At 42.2% G+C, this 22524-nt stretch overlaps 2 long non-coding RNA genes across 3 annotated transcripts in view; one reads left to right on the top strand and one right to left on the bottom strand.

The window, feature by feature from the left end:
• The first annotated feature begins 5457 nt into the window (after positions 1–5457).
• Positions 5458–22524, top strand: part of LOC121498772 — a 63726-nt gene continuing 46659 nt past the window's right edge. For both annotated transcript variants that reach the window (XR_005989893.1, XR_005989892.1), the window contains exon 1: positions 5458–5665. This is a non-coding gene — a long non-coding RNA (uncharacterized LOC121498772). The remainder of the gene's footprint in view (positions 5666–22524) is intronic.
• LOC121498776 lies at positions 7224–7986 on the bottom strand. The gene is made up of 2 exons (XR_005989894.1): positions 7744–7986; positions 7224–7560 (listed from the first exon to the last, which is right to left on the bottom strand). It is a non-coding gene; the product is annotated as an uncharacterized LOC121498776 (long non-coding RNA).

The following is a 22524-nucleotide window of genomic DNA, read 5'->3' as shown; positions in this document are numbered from 1 at the left end:
AATAAAAAATTAAAAAAAAATTTTTAAAAAATAAAGCAATTGCAGAAGTCTAAACAAGAACGTGGCATGATATATTTTATATTTTAAAAGCTAGCTGCTCTGTGGAGAACATCCTGTGGTGTGAGTACACGTGTGGAGGCAGACGGACCAGATACAAGATGATTAGAATAATGCATGTGAGAGATAAATAATAGTTTGGATGCGCATAGCAGCAGAAGACATGGGGAGAGGTAATTGCGTTTATAGTCTCTTTCGAAGATAAGCCCCACAATATTCACTTATCAGTGGGCACATAAAGGAGAAAGAGGGGAATCAAGAGTGGTAGCTGGGTTTCAGACTCAGCAGTTTTTTGGGGTGGACGTGTTATTAGCTGAGTTAGAGTAAACTGGTCAATGAGCAGCATGTGGAAAAAAGAAGAGGATCAAGAAAAATTAAAAAGCATGTGGCTTGCCCAGCCTCTTAATTTCGATTAGTTCTTCTATGTTCAAGAAGTCCTCAATTTTATAGGGCCTTAGAAGGGGAGGGAAGTGTTTGATAATACTTAAGATTTCCTAAAACTCTACTGGGGTTTCTTTTCTTTTTTAAGATTTTTATTTATTTATTCATGAGAGAGACACACACACACAGAGGCAGAGACCCAGGCAGAGGGAGAAGCAGGGTCCTCGCGGGGAGCCCCATGTGGGGGCTCCATCCCAGGACTCCAAGATCATGCCCTGAGCCAAAGGCAGATGCTCATCCACCGAGCGGCCCAGGCGTCCCTCTACTGGAGTTTCAAGACAGATCTTTAAGCCAGGGGAAAGGAAACGAAGTCCCTCTGAATATGTGAGTGCGTTTTGAATCTTCTCTCAGAGGGAAGGTATTGAATCGACTCTGTCTTTATAATGTAGGGCTGGGAGGTTAGTTTCCCCTGGGAATTCTCCAAATCGCTAAACAAATGTGGTACTTTGCTGATTGCATCCATTTTACTTGAGGATTTCAACATCTTGGGAGGCCAAGTTTAAGACTCGTAATTCTATGTAACATGTAATACCACTTATAAACTATGGAGTAGAATTAAACATCTCCATGCATTTTGGTCGACTAAACATGAGGTTACAAAGCCAGGCACCTAAGGGCTCTTTAGGTTTTGCCTTATGGACAATGGAGGCCACTTAAAAGGTTTTAAGAGGAGTAAAAGAATCAGCTTCCCTTTAGGAGGCTCATTTGGCTGCAGGTTTGAGAGAGGACGGTTAGAGGAGTGAAGGTGGTGGAGTGGAGGCAAACAAGACTGGACACAAAGGAGACCCCTACCCTGAACTGTCACGCATACCGAAGCACGTGCACCAACAATGAGATGGAGTGAAACAGGCAGATTCAAGAGATCTCCGGGCATGACGATTAGTTGGATGTGAAAGCCCAATATAGGAAAGGAAGATTTAAATATCAGGTCCTAGTTTTGTGTCTTTGGTCCCTGGTGTACTCCTCAGTGAGACAGGCAACAACGAAAGATGCGCAGGAGAGAGGAAAAGATGATGACTTTAGCGCCGGATGTATTGGGTTTGAGACATCCAAGGGAACAGGTGCAATGGGATCTACAGTTCCGGTGCTCTGGAAAAAGACCAAAGTCTCAGAGGGAAGGTAGAAATCATCCGTGTTGAGTTGTCATTGAAGCCATAGAAGTAAACGAGGTGACTTCGAATCTGTTGAGTGAGAAGAGAATAGGGACTGAGAAGGAATCTGAAAAATACCAATATATTGGAAGCTAGAAGAGAAAAAACAATGGTTATAAAAGAGAATGAGAGGCGCAAGAAAGAGAAAGAAAACCAGGAATAAATGCGGCCACAAGGAAAGAGCACTCCCAGAGCGAGAAAGTGATCAAATGCCTAAATATTTTCGAGAACACAAGTATTAAAAGGCCTGAGATTGTTCAGGAGATTAAGCAGCACAAAGGTATTGGGTGGTCTTGCTATAAAAAATTATTTAAAAAAATGAAAAAAGATGACAAAAGACAGAAGCCAGATTGTAGCAGGTAGAGAAATGAGGGAAGAGAAAGTAGAAATAGTGAATGTCACTAAATTCCTGAAGAGGGTTTGCCCAGGAAGGACAGAACACAGGAAAGGGGGCCTGATATCAAAGGCAGGAATGTTTAAATATCGAAGACACAGGAGCTTCTTAAAATGCTAATAAAAAGACTTTGTAGACCAGGAGCTGCTGACAATTCGAGAAAGGTAGAAACATCTAAGACAAACATTTCTGAAAAGGCAGCGGTTACCTAATTGATTTGCCTTGAGCAGGTTGAGAAACTCTTCTACCGTCATGAGAAGGATGAGTCTCCACTAGGCCAAGCTTTTTGGTTTTCACCACTCCCCACCCCCACCCCTACCCCCCACCCCGGAGGATGGGAAGGCGATGCAATCTAGGGAGAACAAGAGAGTAGAGAGAGAATAAAGGATTGGGTAAAATTGTGACAAAAATTGTGACAAATGAGAAAAAGCCAAGTGGGCAAACAGTTTTAGACAGCGTTGAGTTGTCAAATTTGGAGACCATGCGCCTATAGTAACACCTTATACGGACAGGTTGGATTTTCACCCAGGAGCTCCTGGAAGCCCAGAATAGCCTAGAGGAGATGTCAGTTGGATGAATCCAAAACTGGGTTTTGCCTGGTGGGACTGACGGGACATCAGAAGGAAAACAAGGGCAAGAAAGTTGGGTATCTTAACCCGATGCCGTAGGACATCCTGAAATATGGGCTCGAGTAGGGCGGCAAGTGTGAAAGGAAAGGGGATGGAACGTGGAAGAGGATGAGAGATAGGAGACAATGAGGAACCCAGGAATTGGAGGTATCAAAAAGGTTGAAAAAGAGGTGTGGTAACAGAGGTGGAAGGATTGAAAGCGGTAGATAGACGTCGGTGACTTGAGTTTAAAATATCAAGAGTAAACGTCTCCAATGCACAGGGTGGGTGGCCGCGTCATCAGAATTGATATTGATGAAGTGAGAGATTAGAGTGTTGAGCGTTGGAGAAACCGGGGTGATGGCATAACCAGAGATGGGCAGAAATCTGAGACCCAGGAGCCTGGGTCCAGTGAATGAGAAGGACCGAGGTAAAAGCTGGTTCGTGACAAGGAGGAGTTACGTAATCGTGTGCCCATCCTATGACTGTTAGTTTGGGGGGGGGTGTACGTGTCCTATGTCCTATATGGGTAATGTAGGCCAATACTGGGGAGGGTCTGGGTCTCACAGTAGTGTCGCTGTTTGTCCTCCAGTGTCGGCTTCACGTATTTGGGCTGTATTTTAAAATATACTTTTTAACATGCTTGCGTCACCGACCAGATTTTTTTGTGATCTGTCGGCTCCTAGTGAGAGTCGGTCACTGCAAGGCAGGAAAAAAAATATGGGCAAAAATTACCGTCATCTCTGTTATGACAGACATTATGAGGGATCAAAAAATAGTGAAATGCAATTCAGCCCCTTGAAATATTTACATCACAGTAGGGAAATCTAATGAAACTAGGATGACATGATACTATCACATGGATGTGGTACGAGGAGGCAGGACTAGGAAAAATCTGGAAAGCTTGGGGCGATGACCATTTAGGGGAAACTAAGCACCACTCAATGAAGGAGAAATGTCTTTTAAAGGAGAGGGCTAGAAATCATCCTCCAATTCCGCTCAGGGCCTGCGTCAGGTATCCTAGCTAGGGCCTACCCTAAGACACAGCGATGTGTCCTCTCGGTTGGGCAGGTGATGGGGACGCAATCAGGTTTCCTTCAGGAATTACCTCTAGTCTACAATATCCCACACAGGGGTCGGGGGGTGGGGGGTGAGTGGGAGTTCCCTTTAATTTGTATGATCTGGGCTGCAGGAGGGACACATTCACCGCACTCCATGAGGGCTCTGGATAGTTCCCTACCAGAAATGGCATTTTTGGTGCCACGTTGGAAAGGATCCATGACTTGCCTGCTCCTACTGTTCCGTGGGTTTCAAGCTCTGAACCAGTTGTAGGGCTCCTTCAGCCCCAGACTAATGTTCTGGGGACAGTGCATTCCTTCCACAAACATGGGGACGTCTATCCCCGGCCGTCTCTGGGGGGATCCCCCGGGGTACCCGGCCCTTGGGCTGCCCCCCCCACCCGACCATCTCTGGGGGGATCCCCCGGGTACCGGGCCCTCGGGCTGACCCCCACCCGACCATCTTTGGGGGGATCCCCCGGGTACCGGGCCCTCGGGCTGACCCCCCCACCCATCTCTGGGGGGATCCCCCGGGTGCCCGGCCCCTCGGGCTGCCCCCACCCGACCCATCTCTGGGGGGATCCCCCGGGTACCGGGCCCTCGGGCTGACCCCCACCCACCCATCTCTGGGGGGATCCCCCGGGTACCCGGCCCTCGGGCTGACCCCCACCCGACCCATCTCTGGGGGGATCCCCCGGGTACCGGGCCCTCGGGCTGACCCCCACCCACCCATCTTTGGGGGGATCCCCCGGGTACCCGGGCCCTCGGGCTGCCCCCCCCCGACCATCTCTGGGGGGATCCCCCGGGTACCCGGCCCTCGGGCTGACCCCCCCCCGACCATCTCTGGGGGGATCCCCCGGGTACCCGGCCCTCGGGCTGCCCCCCCCCACCATCTCTGGGGGATCCCCCGTGCCCGTCCGCGCGGATGCCCGGGGTGGCCGTGGCCGTGGCCCAAGCTCCGCCGCCCGCGCGTGGCCGCGAGTCACGGGAGCCTCCCCCGGGCCGACACCACCCACCCCGCGTCCCCCGTGCGGGCCGAGGCCCTTCCTTTGGAGTTTCCCGGGCGGACCTGGTCGCCCCCGCACGTCCTTGTCCCCCCGAAGCCGTCGAGTGGCTCCTGCAGAAAGTCGGTCCCGGGCCTGGGTCACGGCGGATGACGGAGCCCGCGGGCAGGACCGCCGGGAGCGCGTCCGCGGGACCAACCCGGGCAATTCCCCGTCGGGGCCCCCGTTTAAAAAACGATAAAATAAATAAAGAGAGAAAATTGAGGAAGCCTTCGTGCTTCCGAACGTGGCTGAGCGCCACAAAGGACGGGGGGTGGGGGGGGGGGCTCGCTCTGTGTCACCTGCGGCGTCAGGTGGGCCGGGACAGGTGAGCGGCGGCGCCTCCCCGACGGGCACGCGAGGCGCATCCCGCAGGCGGCAAGGGGCGGGCGGGGAAGCGACGCCGCGGGCTGCGGGGGCTCCGCGTCCGATGCCCGCCCCCGGGCCGCGGGAGGGGGGACCTCAGGCCCGCGCCCACTGCCGAGCGCCCGCAGCCCGCGGCCCGCAGCCCCGCAGCCCCGCAGCCCCGCCGGGGGACGAGCGCGCGGGCGGAGCTCGGCGGTGCTTTCAGTTTCAAGTCTTCGCCCCCGGAGCCGGGGGCGGGGCCCGGCCGCGCGGCGGCCAATGGGGAGGCTCGCTGCGCCCACGTGACGCGCGCCCCGCCGCTCGCTCGGCTGCGGCCGAGTTCAATTCAGAACTGCGGCGAGTCCGGCTTCCCCGGGAGCCGGGGCCGCCCGGGCGCCGCGGGCCGAGTTCCGAGGGACTTTGCAAAAGAGGCGCTCGCCTCCCTCCCTGCGCGCCTCCTCCGGGAGCTCGGGGATGCTTGCACCTGCGCCGCCGGGGACCGCCCGGCCCGAGCCGCTGCTCCGCCCCCGGGGACGGGGGGACCTGCGCCCAGGAGCGCTTGGAAATTGTGAGTATGCCCGGCCCTCGGCGGAGCGAGCGCCCGAGAGGGGGTGCACGGCCGAGGGGCGTCGGGTCTCGCAAGGGCTTTGCAGGGCCCGCGTCGGAGGTGCGTCCGGCCAGGTAACGCGGCGGGCAGGCCAGCGCCGCGGGGACAATTGTTGCATGCTTTCTGCGGGTGTGCATGTGCGTGTGCATGTGTGTGCATGTGTGTGCATGTGTGCGTGTGCGTGTGCGTGTGCCTGCGAGGGGAGGAACTGGAGCCCGAAGAGCGAGGCGTTCCGGAGAGGAGCTGAGCTGCAGGGGGCTGCACCCCGGAACGTCGCCCCTGTTCGCCGCTTTGTTCATAGGAGAAAAAGGGAGGCGCAGGCAGATGCACTTTTAGTTCACTTCTTTTCCTTCTTTATGTCGGGGTCAGATCTGATGGGTTCCCCGAGAAAGAAAAAGAAAGAAAGAAAGAAAGAAAAAATAAATAAATAAATAAAAGGCAAACTTTGCAGACTCCACTGACAAGGGTGCCCTAGACTTCCCAGACATCTGACAGTTATTATAATTAGCTGTGAAAGACTGCCGAGACCCTGGGGGGTGGGGTGGGGTGGGGTGGGGTGGGGGGTGGGGGGGCAAACAGCTCTTAAATTCTGAACAATGGCTCCAAGCCAGAGCTTTCTTTTTCTTTAGGTTCTTTTTTTCTTTCTTTCTTAAAAAAAAAAAAAAAAAAAGCCACCACTTTTCATTTCATGATGATGATAGAGGCTGAGCTGCTTTCTCGGCGTTGTAGCCCACAAAATGCGAAATAGAGTCCCGGCCCAAGTGAAAGGTGACTGTGGAAAGTGGTCAGGGGGAAAAGGCAGAAGGAAAAGACGAGCTGTCTGTATCAGGATCCAGCCTTCCAAGGATAAAGATTTTTTTTTTTTTTGAAATTCCTAATAGGGTGGAGTGAGGATGTGGGGGTGGGGAGGAAGCATGCGGAAGCTTCTTTATAGAATGCTAGAAGAATAAAAGAATTTGGGATTTCTCCTTAGCAGAGGGCAAAAGATACACTTAGCATCTAACTTACATGCTTGGTAAGGTTTTTTTGATGGAGTTTGCAACAGAAGCGACCTGACAAAGCAGGGTTTGGTTGTTTTGTTGTGTTGTGTTGTGTATGTCTTTTCTTTTTTTTTTTTTCTTTTTCCCCTTTCTGATTTATAAAATAATTGGAAGCAAATGGGGGAAGAATGATCCCTGCCTTCTCTTTACATTCAGCTAGAGCAATCTCGCAATGCATGACGCCTGTACTTCTAGAATCATCCAGATTCTTCAAAAGTTATAAGCCGAGTCTCCTAAGAAAATGAAAAGGCAAATCCAGCCGGTGCGATTGTGGCTTGACGAGGCTTTGGAACGACAAAGCCTCCCGCAAAAAGGAGAGTTTGCGCGAGAAAGCGTTGCCCTCCTTATTTTTAGGAGAGAGTATCAACTCCCATCAATTATTGAAGGGAATTATTCCAGGGCTCCAGACATAACTAATTATGGCTTAAAGAGATCTGCCGGAGCCCAGCTCGTGTTCTAATTATAAAAGTCCAAGACGGTAGGATTCATTTTTTTTTTATTATTATTAAAGAGGACTTGGACACACATTTTCGCATGATCTTTTTAAAATACACTGTTGTTGGTTTTTTTCCCCCCCCTTCTTTTTTTTTTCCCTCCCCCCTCTTTGTCTGGCCTCACGTTATCTACACCTCCCCCACCGCCGCCCACTGGGTGCCGAGACACCTGAAGGCTAGACATAATGATCAACAGAGCTCCAGCCTGTCTGGACTCCAGCCAGGTTTTTTTCCCCCCTCGACAATCAAGGAGCTTGCACGCAATGCACGCCGAGCCTCTGCCCCTGCTCCGTGCAGATCCGGGATGGAAGTCTTACACATACTGCGGAAAGATTAAAGACAACAATATCCCCTTTCTTTTACCCCAGACAGCCTCGATTTTTAACCCTTTCATTCCCCACCCTCTCCCCCCCCCCCCCCACCTCCCCCTGAAACCAAGACGTCTCAGCCTTTCAAAGGCAGGCAGGTCCCCGGGGACCCTGCAACTCCTGCATCGCATTATTACCGAGCCGCATGCCTCATTTGGTGGAGAAATCTCATCCCGGCACCTCCATCGGGGGGCGGTGGGGGGGATGCTTGGGGAGTCACCGTGGGCTGAGGACACAAAACCCCATGTCCTCGTGCGGGAAGGGCGTTTCTGAATGAGCTGAAGCTGTAGGAAATCTGGGGAAAGTCAAAGGTCTGCGGAAAGATTCTTGCAAGCCTTGCAGGAGGTTAGAGCATTTCTGATGATGCTGTTCTTTAAGCATCTCCCTCCCTCTCTCCCTCCCTCCCTCCCTCCCTCCCTCTCTCTCTCCCTCTCTCTCTCTTTCTCTATCTCACACACACACACACACACACACACACACACGCACATGCACATGCACGCACTCAAGAGACACATTCAGCCAGGCAATTATATCATTATATCACAGAGAAGCCCTGGTTTGCCGGTGATGTCATCACATATAAAATTTCGCCTTTGTGGGCGACGTTTTCAATCACCTAATCGCCAGTGTCTGTTGGGTGTGTGCCCATAGGAAGTTCACGTGTTCGTGGGGTTAACCAGCACCCACAGGGAAGGACTGTTTTATTTGCAGCTGTGTCTCTCTTGAAGATGTGTTTATGGGGCAGTCTGGCATGTTTATCCAGGTATCTGTCGCCGGGCACAGCTTTCTGGGTCTGGGAAGCCTTACTCACAGGCTGGGCGAACATTTTTCGAGGTGGCCGTTTCAGTGATGTGGATAGGACGTGGAAATGGTGAACGGTTTTGCAGTCACTGGGATAAAAATGCTGGTGCTGATGGGGGCTCTGACTCGGTGGAGCCTTACTTGCCGTTTGCGTTTTTGCAGACGTTAAATCGTTGCACTCTTAACTTGGTGGGTGAAGCAGGGATTGTCCACAGATGATTTAAAAGTGATGCTCCTTTCGTGTGCCCCGGGTTAGAGGATTATCGGGTTAAAATTTTGTGGGCTGGTGCAGTGTTTTCGTTTATCCTCAAGTTTATTTTATGGGGCTTCCACTAAACAGTTATCCGCCAAACAAGTGTGTAGGTTTTTAATAATGTCTGTGTATTTAAATGTGCTGTTTTATTTTACTTAACTCGAATGGAGCAAAGTTTAATGATTTTATGGAAACATATGGCTATCTCTGAGGCATAAATATGGAACAACTGTGTATACGTAATGTCCTGAATTACTAAGTTTTGATATGTAATTTAAGTTAATCCTCACTTCATACAGGACGGCCTGGTATACTTACCAGTTCCTATAATACCGAGTACTTGGAACATTATTTTTTTGAATTTTGGAATTTGCTCTTAGTACTTCTTCCTTGCATACTTAGAAAAGGATTAGTTTTGAAAGGATTTGCAAGACATATGTATACGAACAGCACTATTTATACACCAACATACAAATGAAGGAGATTAATTTTGCTGATGCATTGTGCGATTGTTTTAAAACAAGAGGAAAAGTGTTCTGTTCTTTTTTGCTCTCATGTTACTTTTGTTGAGGAAAGTATATTGCTCAAAGAACAGACACATTTTGTACTTAGAAAAAACAAGCTGCACAAGTTAGGTGACATTCTGTGGGGTAAGACTCCAGTGTGTGAACTAATAAATAACTTTTTTGAGAAATTTTTGGGCCCGACTCCATAATTTTTACATAAGTAGTCCTTCCAGCATATAGTGGAGTTCTTGCCTGAGGATGAATTATATAATTGTTTTGTCAAATATAAAAAAATGAACAAGCAGTTGGATTTAAATTTCACCTACTTTTCTAAAAACAAAACATGACATTGCCCACTGGGGATACAGGTTACTAAAAAGGCATCTTTCAAAGAAAAGAAGATAATGGACTTGATTGAAATAGTTGAACTACGTAACGCCAATTCAAGAACAAATGGGTTTTCAGAGCATAAAGGAGAAAGAACAATTTACTATAGTACAGTTTATTCTTCTTACACAATAGTAATGATTTATTTGAAATGGGCAGAACAAACATAGTAAATACACAAAAACAACCAATGACATCTTATGTCAGAGATATGTCAGGATTCTTGTGTTTCATATAGTAGAATATTCTGAATTGAGTTATTTATTTGAAGACTTTAGTGAAAACCCACCCTCTTGTTGTAGCCTGTCTGTTGATACTAGAATCATGTGTTCTCGCACATGTGTGTGGATGGGACATATGCATATAAAATATATTTGAATATCGTTTTATGACCCAAAAGAATTGTTGGTGTGTTATTATAACCAGAGGTTGGTTGGATTGTTCTTTGCTGCTCTTGGGTTAGAATATTAACATACTTTAATACAATGACATTTGGATGGGGAGGTCAGCTAGCCATGTCTGTGCTAGCAGAGGGACATACTCAGATAATGGCCCAATGAACTTATTGATGATATAATTATTGCAAATGCCTCATATCAAAACATATTTCAGTCACACCAAAAGATAGGACTCTAATGTGGCAAACAGTGTAAAATGGTATTTAAAAAAAAAAAAGAAAAACACTGTTTCTTAACATCATGAAGATGATTTCTAAAAGTAGACTCACACTCATAATTTCTCTTTATGAAAAGACAGATTGGGTTTAAAAACAAAACAAAACAAAAAAGCCAAAAAAACCCAAACCCAAACCTTAGTTTTTAGGCTTGAGACCTGTAATTATTTTGAGCAGATGCCGGAGCACTGCCCAGGGAATGCACAGGAATCTCAAGTCACAATGAGGAAAGAAGGAAAATTGGTGTGGTTGTGTCGTGCCTCCGACTTTATTCTTTTCAAGCCTACGTGCAGACAGCACTCAAAATTAATTTGAGTGAAAACTATCCAAGTTATTTCCACAATTTTCAAAAGGCCCACGGTCCTGTTGATCTCCCATTAAGGAGTAGTGTTCTAAGAGTGATTGAATGTTCCACGGCCTGAAACTCAAGTCAAGCTCAGTGAGGCGCTGGGGTCAAATGGGCTCATGAATCACAGATAGGAAATGAACTGTGTATTGCATATTTGGAGGTTGAAAAAGAAACATTTGGAATATTTTACCGTAAACAGATTTTGGGTTGATTTTTGGCACATCTTTTTAAACATCAAGCCTGCAGTTCAGCTGAAATAACTTTTTATATGTATAGCTAGGACCAGATGGCCACGTGCTCCTTTCTTATTTAGATGAGACTTTTCCTTTCAATAACATCTTTCTTCCTGACCTGCTTAAAAATTCCAGCGAATGAAATCAGCACAGGATTTTCAATTCTAATTGACCATGTGCAGAGGAAGGGGCAGTGGAGAAATCAGTGGAGGCATTGTAAGGCTCGCTGCCTCAGTTTTGTCTTTGTGTTTTTCCCTTACCAGCCAATCTAAACTGATTGAAAACATTTAATTTCTATTAAAATTAATATAGCTGCAAGAGCAATCCTCGATGCAAATTCTGTGAGTTGGCTCTTTTGTGCCGTTTCATCGCAAGTAATCCAAAAAAAGTTATCATGCACCTCCATCGTCTCTCAGCTAGCTGGTAATAAGCAAATGATTGGCTTAAAAAAACATTAAAATATTGACATAATGTTTGAGTTAAGAAGAAGGAACGATGACACTAAATATATTTTGAACAAATCATCATTACTGGAACCTATATATATACTTTTAAACTTAACCTTGAGAATATCCACTATATAAAATCCTTGGTCTATTAATGTGTGTAGTCATCACATATATATATAACATTTCTGGGGATTTCATTTGGACTTGGATTGCTAGAAGACAGCAAGCACTGAAGACAGTCTATATAGTTAGTGCCTCACTTAGCAAATCACATATGCTGTGACAGTGGGCATGTGAGTTTTCAGGTTTGTTTCTTTTGGACAAGTTCTTGACTCAAATAATTTTCTTCATAGTTTATGTACTACTTCAAAGAGTCAAAATGTTTTCTTTTTAAAAAAAATTAGTTTTAGAATGAAAAAAGTGTTTGGTGAAAACAAGTTATCCTTCCGCTCCTGACATTATTTTGACTAATAAAGATAGAAACGTGTACCAAAGGTGCGTATTTTCGAAATCTGTGATAGAGATAAGAAAAACATCTGAATTAAACATCAGTGCCATTGAAAAATACTGGCCTCACAGCAGCGCTGTCTCTGATTTGGAATTCTTTGCTCGTTCTTCTCCAGGTAACCTTTTATCTCAGGCAAATCCACTAGGTGTCAAAAAGTGGCATGCCTCATCAAAAGCCACGCTAGTGCAGTTGTTTGAAAAACGCATCTTATGATTGATAAGATCAATTAGGGTTTCCTTGCATCACAAACATTGAAATGTGATTGCCCATGGGCTTCACACCTATGAAGCCATGCTCTAAGCCACCAACATAGAAAGTCAATTCTTTACGAACCTTATAAAACTTAAATTTCTGAGATTGGCATATGTATGTGTAGTATATAGAATATTACCAAAATGCCAAAAAAATCTCATTATGTCATTAAGTGTATTGGTTGATTACTATGTCTCATATTTGATGATTCTCCTCCTGATGCATGAATTATACAAATCTATTAGAAAAAAATATATGTGGCAGGGGTTTAGCCCGTGTTTTGTTCTGTTACCCTGAATGCATAAAATATATTTAGAACCTTGAGACATCAAAATATAAACAGAAAACCTAGGCACGATACAAAGTCTAAAAATCATACATACTTTCAGCTCGGTTTTACTTTGCAAATAACATTCTAACTGGCAGTGAATCTAGCCGTTTAATGAAGGAGCTAATGGATCACGGGATCTTGAGGAAAATAATCAAAATGATATTGGTGCTGTAATTTCGGATGCTCCAGGCTGAAATGTTCAAAACGGATAGGTATAAACAAGGAACCCAACTCTTGAGTCACTGCCACTTCTCCTCCTTCCATGTTGTTCTGAAAAATAGGTCTTGATTCTGCAGGATCACAAATAATCACGAATACTGAATGAGTTTTAATATTTTTATTTCTGTGGGGCCCTGGCTGGGGTTTGCTCGTCTGCTCCCCCGCACACCCTGAGTCTGTAGATGAACAGCACAGGAGCGATTGTGACCAGTTTGGGGAGCTCTGCAGCTGTGGGAAATGTCTGCCCCTCACTATCCCCCCTTTCCTGTTGTGCAAGACTGTGATCATCAGTCGGAGGCCGAGATCCCTGAGAAGCCCGGGCCCCCCTTTCACTCTCCGGGGACACCATTTGTATCTCTTTGCACGTTCCTTCCAAAGAATCTTTCCCCAGACTCCAGCACACAGCTGAGCATTTGAGGCTTTCTCACCCAGTTGGCTATGCTCTCAGCCATCCCAGCTTAGGTAAGACTTTGCCTCCCCCTTAATTATGCAGCTACGGTTCACACTCAGAGCTGAAAAAGTTCTTTTTTTTTTTTTTTTTTACTTTTATATTTTTAAACTGTGAAGAGAGCGGAGCAAACAGGATATATGTGACATCAGAAGAATATATGTAGGGGGGACAGATGCAGACGTCTCTGGCATCCTGAAAATCTGCAGTGTTGTAAACAGAATAACAAGATTACCCTGAATTTGATTGGCCAGCTCTCGCCGCCAGCGCCTGGGCCACACCCCACCGTGGGGTGCAAGCTTTCTCCCGAGTGATGCACTGGACGTGGACTCTTCATTCCTGCACTTCATACTTGATTGGGTATATTAACTGCAGGGAAATTTGCTGTTTTTGGCTCCAAGGGCCTTACCTCTCCTGCAGCAAATGTTGAATAGAACAAAAAGTATTGAAAAGGGATTATGTCCATAAGAAGACAAGAGTGTGAACTGTACCAGAGAATCCTAAACGTGGTCACTATATCAAAAAGTTGATTCTAGTCTATAATAGTTTATCATGCATAGGGATTATCTAGAAATCTGTACGTAAATGTGGCCTCTGTGTGATGGGAATCAGGACCATACCAAAATTCCATTGCTTAGGAACATTTATAAAATAGACATAGTTCCCTGATTTGTAGAGTCACCTGATTGCCCCGTTGCTCTTGGCCATCGCTGGGCTGTCTGTCAACGTTAAATGGGAGAAAATGAAACATTTGGCCACTGCTCTTCACAGAGTGCTGCCCCCCCCCCCCCCCCCCCCAGCCCTAGAAGGACATAAAGATTTAAGCTGACAACAGTGACCAGGAAGAAATTCATTCTTTGGTTAGTCCGAGGCCAGAAAAGGGTTAATTTTTTTCCAGTCTCTGTGAAGAGGGGGGTGAAAAAAAGAAAAAAAGAAAAAAACCCTGGAAGATAAAAACCAAACCAAAGCCTAAGCTGCTAGTGATTTGGTTGTATTTATGGATTATACTACATCTTGAAAAGAAGAAAATCAGAGCTGTAAGATGACGCTGCAGGGGTCGTCTGGACTTTTCACTGAGTCTAAAGTCTGTTTAGTCAATGCTTATTAAGGCCTGGATTTGACCTTTGCTCTCGTCACTCCTCCTGTTCCAGGTGCAACATTTTTGCAAGTGCTTTACCATTATTGGACACTATGTGCAAGCCTCAAATTGTGAATGAACACAGTGTGCTTAGCATAAAAAGCAAGCCAGCAGTTATGATGCCCACATTAAAAAAAAAAAAAAGAGGTTAAGAAGATTTGCAAACTTACATCCACTTTCTTTTATAATTAATAAACAGCCACAATAGGTGTTCTTCAAGATATTACTAAGGCGATTCTAGTGCAATTTGCATTTTAACCAGCTTGGTACATTTGCTGTTATGATGAATTTTTCTAAGAATATTTAAGGTAGTGATTTCTGTCTAAACAAATTATCCTTGAAGTTAACATAGAAAATCACAGATAATGAATTTGTTTAATTTTTTACATGTACCCTCTTAGTAATACCTGAAGCTCTTATGTTCTAGGTTTTGGTTTTGGTTTTGTTTTGTTTTGTTTTTTCCTAGGGGATTAATTTTACTTCTAAAAAAGTACACTCACTACGAGAAGAAAATACAAAATGCCCTGCCATTTGATCCTGGAATACAGTAAAACTCGTTTACTTCAACAATTCTATGAAATGTATTTCCATATTTACATAGTGTTTGATAACTATGAGAGATAATCCACTGATACATATGCATTAATCGATATTTTGAATAAAATAGCCATGTTTATGCCTTTGAAATGTTAGCTAACATGCTCTCCATATCAAGTGACTCAAAATTAATTACATAAACCAAAAAAGGGGAAAAGAAAGCTATTAGTATAGAATACATTAAAAGACTTAAAATTTTATCTTTCTGCTGAAAGTTTTGACAATTCTCTAAATTACATAAATTTATTCATTTTAAATATATAGTTTTGAACTATGAAGAAAAGGAAATCTCTCACATACGAAGAAAGGTTTTAAAGTTTCACAAAAGAAGTCATGTATAAACTCGTCTGTAACTAGAATACAAAAAGTAGGAAAAAATTCATTTTAAATTTAGAAATATTTCAGACTACACAAAAAGTATAATCAGTGTAAATACATTTTCATGTTTCTGCCACCAAGATCGACACTCTTTAGTATTTTTGTCTTCGTTTACTCCAAGCTCTTAAGAAATAAGCTAGATCTAGTTGAAGACCCCAAACCCCTTTCTATTTCCTGATGTCCCTTTGGCTTTAGGAGTAATCACTATCTTTTACTTGCTAGATTGTCTTTCATATCTTCATTTTTAATCACCTAGTGATGTATCACAAACAATACAAAATGAATGAAATATCAAATATGAAGTTCCTGTATTCATTGCTTCTTAATTTAACTTTAACATTATTGAGAGAGTTTTCAAGTGAACATATTCATTGGAAACCGTATTTATTCATTTCTAGTTAAAAAACCATAATGACGAATTAATATAAAGATTTAGGTTGAAAGATTTCTTTGCCCTGCCACCACTAACTCCTTTGGTTGCAGAAATTGAGAAAATGTCTCCTGTCTCCCTTTTATTCACATTCTTTAGATTTTACTGTTTTCACGTTACATAAGGGATTGGTAATATGACTAAAACTTTATATTTCAACCCAACAGTCATTGCTCTCATTGTATTGTCTTTTATAAAGGAGCAGGTATTATAGGAGCTTCATGGATATTGGTTTTCATATTTTTACACTCATAATACCTCATACGGATGCTTATTTTAAAATATTCTAAAGAGCCACCGAGTTATGTTTGGTTTGATTTGATAAGAAAATGTCAGCAATATCATAGTTAAAGAAATGAGCATTGACTTTAGGATTGTTTTTTGCCTCTTCATGTGGAGTCAGATTTCTTTTTAAAGAGGAGCAAATGCATTTCTGAAAAAAAGGTATTGAAACCGAGATCCTTATTTGAGCTCAGTATTGCTACGGATTTGCATAAGCTATGTGGTAATGCATTGCCACATAGACGTCTCCTTGCTAGGACCCCTCTGTGAGGGCATCCACAGGGGCATCGGAGTCCAAATCTGTATCAGAACCTTTACTGTTATGGGTTACCTTAAACATAATCTTCAGAGAGAAAACTTCAGAATTACATGACAGTGGGTTTAAATTTATTCTCCCCTAGAGGTCCCTCACTAATTATTTGGGTAGCACTGTACCATGAGATACCTAAAGTCAATTTGAAACTTCAGTCAAGATCTTAATGCCTCCAGGGAAAAGATGCAACTAAAATACCTAGGTTAGAGACTTGAGCTCGCTCTCCAACAAAACTGTATTTTCAGCATTCATTTAGGAGCTCCCTGTATGTCAAGATTGGACAGTGGTAACCACTAGTAAATATGTACTCCACGTCATACGTAGGCTGACAGTTTAAAGATGACAATAAATGAGTATGCAAGACTCCACCTTTTTTTTTTCAGGTTCACATCAGAGTATGTTGTAGCCCTCAATAAATGAGGCCCTTGATCTTTTAGGATAGGTGTTAATAATAATAATAATAATAATAATAATACAATAATTTTGACTGCACCGTTTTTTACAAGAACAAATTGCTATACAGCATATTTAAAATTTATTTTTTTCTTTAATGTTTTACTTATTTATTCATGAGAGACACGGAGAGAGAGGCAGAGACACAGGCAGAGGGAGAAGCAGGCTCCCTGCGGGGAGCCCGATGCAGGACTCGATCCCAGGACCTCGGGATCATGACCTGAGCCAAAGGCAGATGCTCAACCACTGTGCCATCCAGGGGTCCCTAAAATTTATCTCTTCTATAGTGTTTGTATACCAAACCATTTATTCAGAGGTGTCACCTTTCTACTATAAAATGAATTCAAGAGTATGGAAAACTGGTCTTTTCTTCTCTTACAACATGGCCAAAAAGAACTACAAACATATTTACGAAATATTTCTGGAACTTTTTTTCTTTTTCTAAGCTGCCCATCATCTTCTTTAGCCTTTAAGCTACCTATATATCCTTTCCCTCCAGATCATTTCATAGTCAGTGTTGCTCATTGGGGTCTTTTTTGTTCTTGTTTCTCCAAAACTTTGGTCAATTCATTAACATCTCTCAGTAATTTTATGTCTGTTTCTCATTCTAGTCACACAGCAAATATGAAGAGCACTGGATAAGGAATAAGAAAATATGTTACTAAGTGACTGGGTGACTCTTTTGGGACCTCAATTTCCCTGTCAGTAGTTTAGGGAATTAAGGCTCCTGGATCTCAAAGGTCCCATGACATACCTCTGCATGATTAGCTAAATTGAGACTATTAACAGATTAATGAATTCTGTGCTTTCAAAATAATCTCAATATGTTACACAGGTGCCACGTGGTCCAGCCTATTGGAAATAGAGTCATAGTTCTACTTTTTTCAAGACTATTCCTTTCAAATGTCTAATTTTCACTTGTTAAATCCCTTCGTGTATAAACTTTGATTCCTGTATGTACCTTCTGAAGCATATTCTTCACCTGAGTCTGCTGATTTTCTGCATGAAATAGCATTTGTAAAACCAGATAGTTTGGGGAGACCTTAGATAATTGAGACAATGCATTTTACTGATGAAGCAAGTCAGGTCAGGAAACGATATGGTCACTTCTTCACAAAGACTGTGTGTATGTGTGGGAGGGTGGGTGGGTGGGTGGGCGGATATTCTTTGCAAACCTTGTAATAATCTGGAACCACTGGGTTGGGTAACACCAGAAGGACTTCATTAGATCTTAACTGCTATTATTGCAATCCTATGATATGATGTGGGGGTTTCCCAGATGCTGATCTGGGCATTCATACTAAGAGTCACAAAATAGACATCTTCAAGGTATCACCAAAGTTATACTTCAAGTTCGCGCTACCTCTATTTTTATTATAGGGAAGTTAGTCATTGAAAGACTGTTGAGGAACTCTGACAACATTTTTACCCTGAATTTTAGCAATGCAAATTTACTCAGATTTCTTGTTTATGAACAACTTAGGAAAGTTATAAATTCTCTTGCTAATTCAGACAGACCATGCTTTAGGTGTAAATTAGTTTATAATTGTGCTATATGGTATATAGAACTTCCACAGGGAATAAGTGTGAGGAGTTGAATTTTCAGTTTCAAATGTCAGCAGCAGGGCTCATACTAAAAGGTCCAAAACTCGGGAGTGCAGCACGGGTGGTGGGAGTCCATGGAGGAAAACATCATGCCAAGTGAGTTAAATAATAAATGTGAAATGAATTATATTAAAAAAACTGGAAATATAAAGAGTTATAACTACTGAGATCTTTGTCTACTAGAGTCTATACAAGAGATTTAATTTATCTTTTCAGGGAAGTGTGATCAACAATTTAACAAGTATTCAGATTATGTCATAAATCAGACAATTGGAAACTGATTTCTTAAGCCTGTTGTCCACCAAAATTATCTCTGCCTCCAGGATATGGTGGAAACACAGAATAGATCCAAATTAAACTGCCTTTGTAGTTATCCACGGCATAAAAAATCCAGTGTCATAAAATTATGTATAATATGAAATTGTGGGGAAAGGTCTGTGATTTTCTTTATCCCTCTTTTTTTTTTAAAAGTCACTTTATTCAAATAATCATATAACCTAATCTTTAGAAAGGGAGAATGAAGGAGAAAAATAAAAGTATCATATTACATCTAGAAAGTATTTTCTTAGCTGAAAATGTGGATTATTTAATGAAAATCACGTAGACTTGCAGAAATAATTGTTTAGATCAGATGTGAATTTTGTCTGTCGTTCTGTAAAGCTGTGCTACATTGTACCATGTGCACCCATTAACAGACAATACATTATTAACGGTCACATTTGAACTTGGTAGGGAAAACTTTAATTCCATGATTGCTGACAATGCTAAGTTGAATTTATGCATCTGAATTTCCATTATAACCCCCCTTTTTTTTTTGAAGTGAGATGCTAAACCAAAGGAAGTTGTGATCTAGGAAATATCAGTGCCTAAATGATATGCATAAAATGGAACATAACATTTTTCATGGCCACGGTGTGGATTTCTTTTCTTTGAATTTAGGGTGTTTATTTATTAGAGTCAAACTTCAGAGTTCATGACTTTGATTATCCAGTTTATGAAATGATATTAACTTTCAGTCAGAAAAGGTCCTTAGAGGTTACTAGTAGACAAAGAAACTGAGCCCTGAAAAGAGGAGTGAGTGAGTAATAATCTAAATTCATGGAGTGACTTATCCAGCATAAGATAGAATTCTTTCCATTTCTCAGGTGTCTCTCTCTAAAAGTGACTGGATAAAAGAAAACACAGAGATGAAAGCACAACATTTCCATTTGCTTAATAACATTAGTTCTGATAAAAGCCCTGCTACAGATAAAGCTGAGTCAATTTGTTTTAATAAGAAGCCTCAGACCTCCTCCAGAAGCACTTAACCCCTTTGTTTTCAGCTTCTCATTTGTGAACAGTCTAACACACCCCCTTAGACATCCCATGACGCTAGGGATGCGTGGTAAGTGCTTACTGCCACTAAACCATGGCGCTACGTACAGTACATCTAATTCTCGTTAAAATGTCTATGATGCAAGTCCTATTATTGTTCTTTTTGTGGAAACGAAGAAATTTAGCACTAGGGTGGCTCCGCAGTAAGTCCCAGTTGCCCCAATGCCTGTATAGTGGACTAGCATTTGAACCCAAAGACCAGACACTTCCCCTGTGCATCTACCTGCTTTTCTTCATGACTTTTCTTATATTATTGTTCTAAAGTCTGGGATAATAGGTGGGAGGGGAACATCAGTGTAATAAAGCATTTTATAAATGCAAGATGGTATTAATTCTAGGAAGAATGCCTGTCTGATCTCACATTATCATGGGTAATCAATTCTTAGATGTGCAGGTCAAATCTCTAATGAGTTCCATTACAAGGAAGATTGAGACAGAACATATATAAGCACCAGGAAAAGCCCATTTATTCTACTTATTTATTTAAAATTCCTATATACCCAGTTCTCTTGAAAGTCACCATGATAAAGTTTGACCTGTGTGGGTAACGCATCTTTTATTGTCGCACCGATTATATTTGTTTTATGAAATCAATTTGTTCTCGTATTTCCCTATGGGCCATCAGTTTCCTGTTTTTGTCTCCTTTACCTAATCAACAGATTACATTCTGCTGTTCCATCTAAAGAGCAGTAACGCTGCAAAAGAAGGATGTATCGGTATTGATTGCAAATTTTTAAAAATTAATCTCCTAGCATTTTAGTAAATGCACTGAACTCGGCTTTAGGACAATTTACAGTAGCACAGAAGTCAGCCTGCAGTGGCCTCCATCCAAATGAATGCAGCCACCAATGATCCTTACGAAACAACGAAATTACACCCAGGGACAGTGCTATCAAATTGTTACAATGTGGCCATTTCGTAATCAATCTAAAATGTTTACTGAATGTTAGCTCTAGGGAAGATACTGGACATCAGCACAGTTAATGTTCTCATGGTTTAAAAAAGGAAATCTGTAAACAATCTTAATCTTGGATCAGGGTTAATGGAGTCTGTCAAGAAATAAAAATATGTACTTAGAAATTCTAAAATCTCACACCTCTCAATTTTTTTCTGGCATTTTCTAGAATTTTTATAAACAACTAAAATTCGGTTTAGTTGGAGGCTTGGTTGGACTCACAAGACTTTCTTTCTCGTGATTTTTTACGTGATATTCAACTGGATGTTTCTAGATGTGAAACTCTGAGTCAAATCAACTTCTCTCTTGGAGAAGAAATGTCAGTCACTGCCCGAAAATTTTCTTGATGCTTCTCAGCTTTCTACCCAAAAAAAAAAAAGTTCTTGATTTCATGGCAGGTAGTGAAACTCATTACAGAAACTCATTCATTCCACAAACAACACTAGAGCATTTTAAAAATATACTGCATCTGAAAGAGTTTTTACTATATGTATTTTTCGTTGACTTGAAAATATCTTTGAAGGTATTCACTATTTTAAAACATGTATCTAGTGTATTTATGTGCAATCTCAGCCTACTGTTGTAAACTTGTTTAAGGTCAAGTGCAACATAATAGCAAGGGACTGGAAGCTGGTTTGGCAGTTTCCTGTCTGCAATATTGCTCTAAATTCTGAGAAATTCTACAATAAATTAAAAATTGTCTTCCATGTTCACCGTCCTGAAAAAGTTCCATTATTTATCTCTGAAAAGTAACTACTCCCAATCAGTCTTCCAAGTGTTACTGAATAGTTATTGCGAAAAGCATTTCAAAAAAAAAAAAAAAGCATTTCAAAAACTCTTAATAGAAAGTTTTATATTTAAGGACTTGCTCATTATTTGCATCCAGTTTCCTCTTAAACCTTCATATTCATAAGTGATTTTCAAATCATTCAATAAAACATTTGTGTATTATCATGCATTTATTACCATATTCATAAAGAGTAAAGTTAAACTAACATGGAAGAGTGGAGAGCAAAAGAGATGTTGACCAAATTGCCTAGATTCTGGTTACTGGGAAAGAGGCTGGATCCCTGTGCTACTTTTAACTCAAAGCTTATTTATGGAGCTCTTGTTTATTCTAAATACTGGGCTACATAGGAAGACATCAAAAGCATGAGAAAAACAACTTACTCTCCATCCTCAAAGAGTTCATAATCAAGTTGATTCAAAATAAAATAAAAATACTCAAAGTAATTAACTATAAGCTGAAGTTAAAAGACAACTCTTTCTACATGGTTGTAGAAACATTTATGATAAAAATCTTAAATCTGAAATGTCTGGGTGGCTCAAGGGTTGAGCCTCTGCCTTTGGCTCAGGTTGGGATCCTGGAGTCCCGAGATCGAGTCCCACATTGGGCTTCCCACAGGGTGCCTGCTTCTCCCTCTGCCTGTGTCTCTCTCTGTGGCGCTCATGAATAAATAAATAAAATCTTCAAAAAAAAATCTTAAATTTGAGGATAGGAACCTCCTAAGTATGCACAATCCAAAATGAACAGAAACTTCAAGGAATTACATTTTCAAAATCATCCTAATTTCAATAGTTTTCACATAATTGAGCCTCATAATAAAGATCAGAAGAAATATCATAAACTCAGAATTATAAAAACAAACATTGGATTATGTAAGGTATAATTTTGCGATAAAGTCTGTTCTTTGATTCCTACAATATCCGAAAATGGGAATTTAAGGATTAATCAAACGTATCAGTTCATTTTTCAGAAAAAAATAGATCTGTATTAATGTTTCTTGTTTCATGTAATTTGTGGGAGTATTTTTAATCAGATAATTGCTTGTTTTGATCCTGAATAAAAAAAGTGCTGTCAAGTCATTATTAATTGACTATAATCACACTCTCCCCTATTCTGAGAGCAGGTACATGAAAGTATACCTTGCAGTGGGACCAAACAAGTAGCTTCTGCTGTAGGACATTTTTATTTTATTTTTCC

This window comes from Vulpes lagopus, chromosome 1, assembly GCF_018345385.1.
Source record: "Vulpes lagopus strain Blue_001 chromosome 1, ASM1834538v1, whole genome shotgun sequence".
NCBI classification, from domain to species: domain Eukaryota; kingdom Metazoa; phylum Chordata; class Mammalia; order Carnivora; family Canidae; genus Vulpes; species Vulpes lagopus.
Note: the sequence above shows the minus strand (reverse complement) of the source record. Positions and strands in the feature narration are given on the sequence as shown.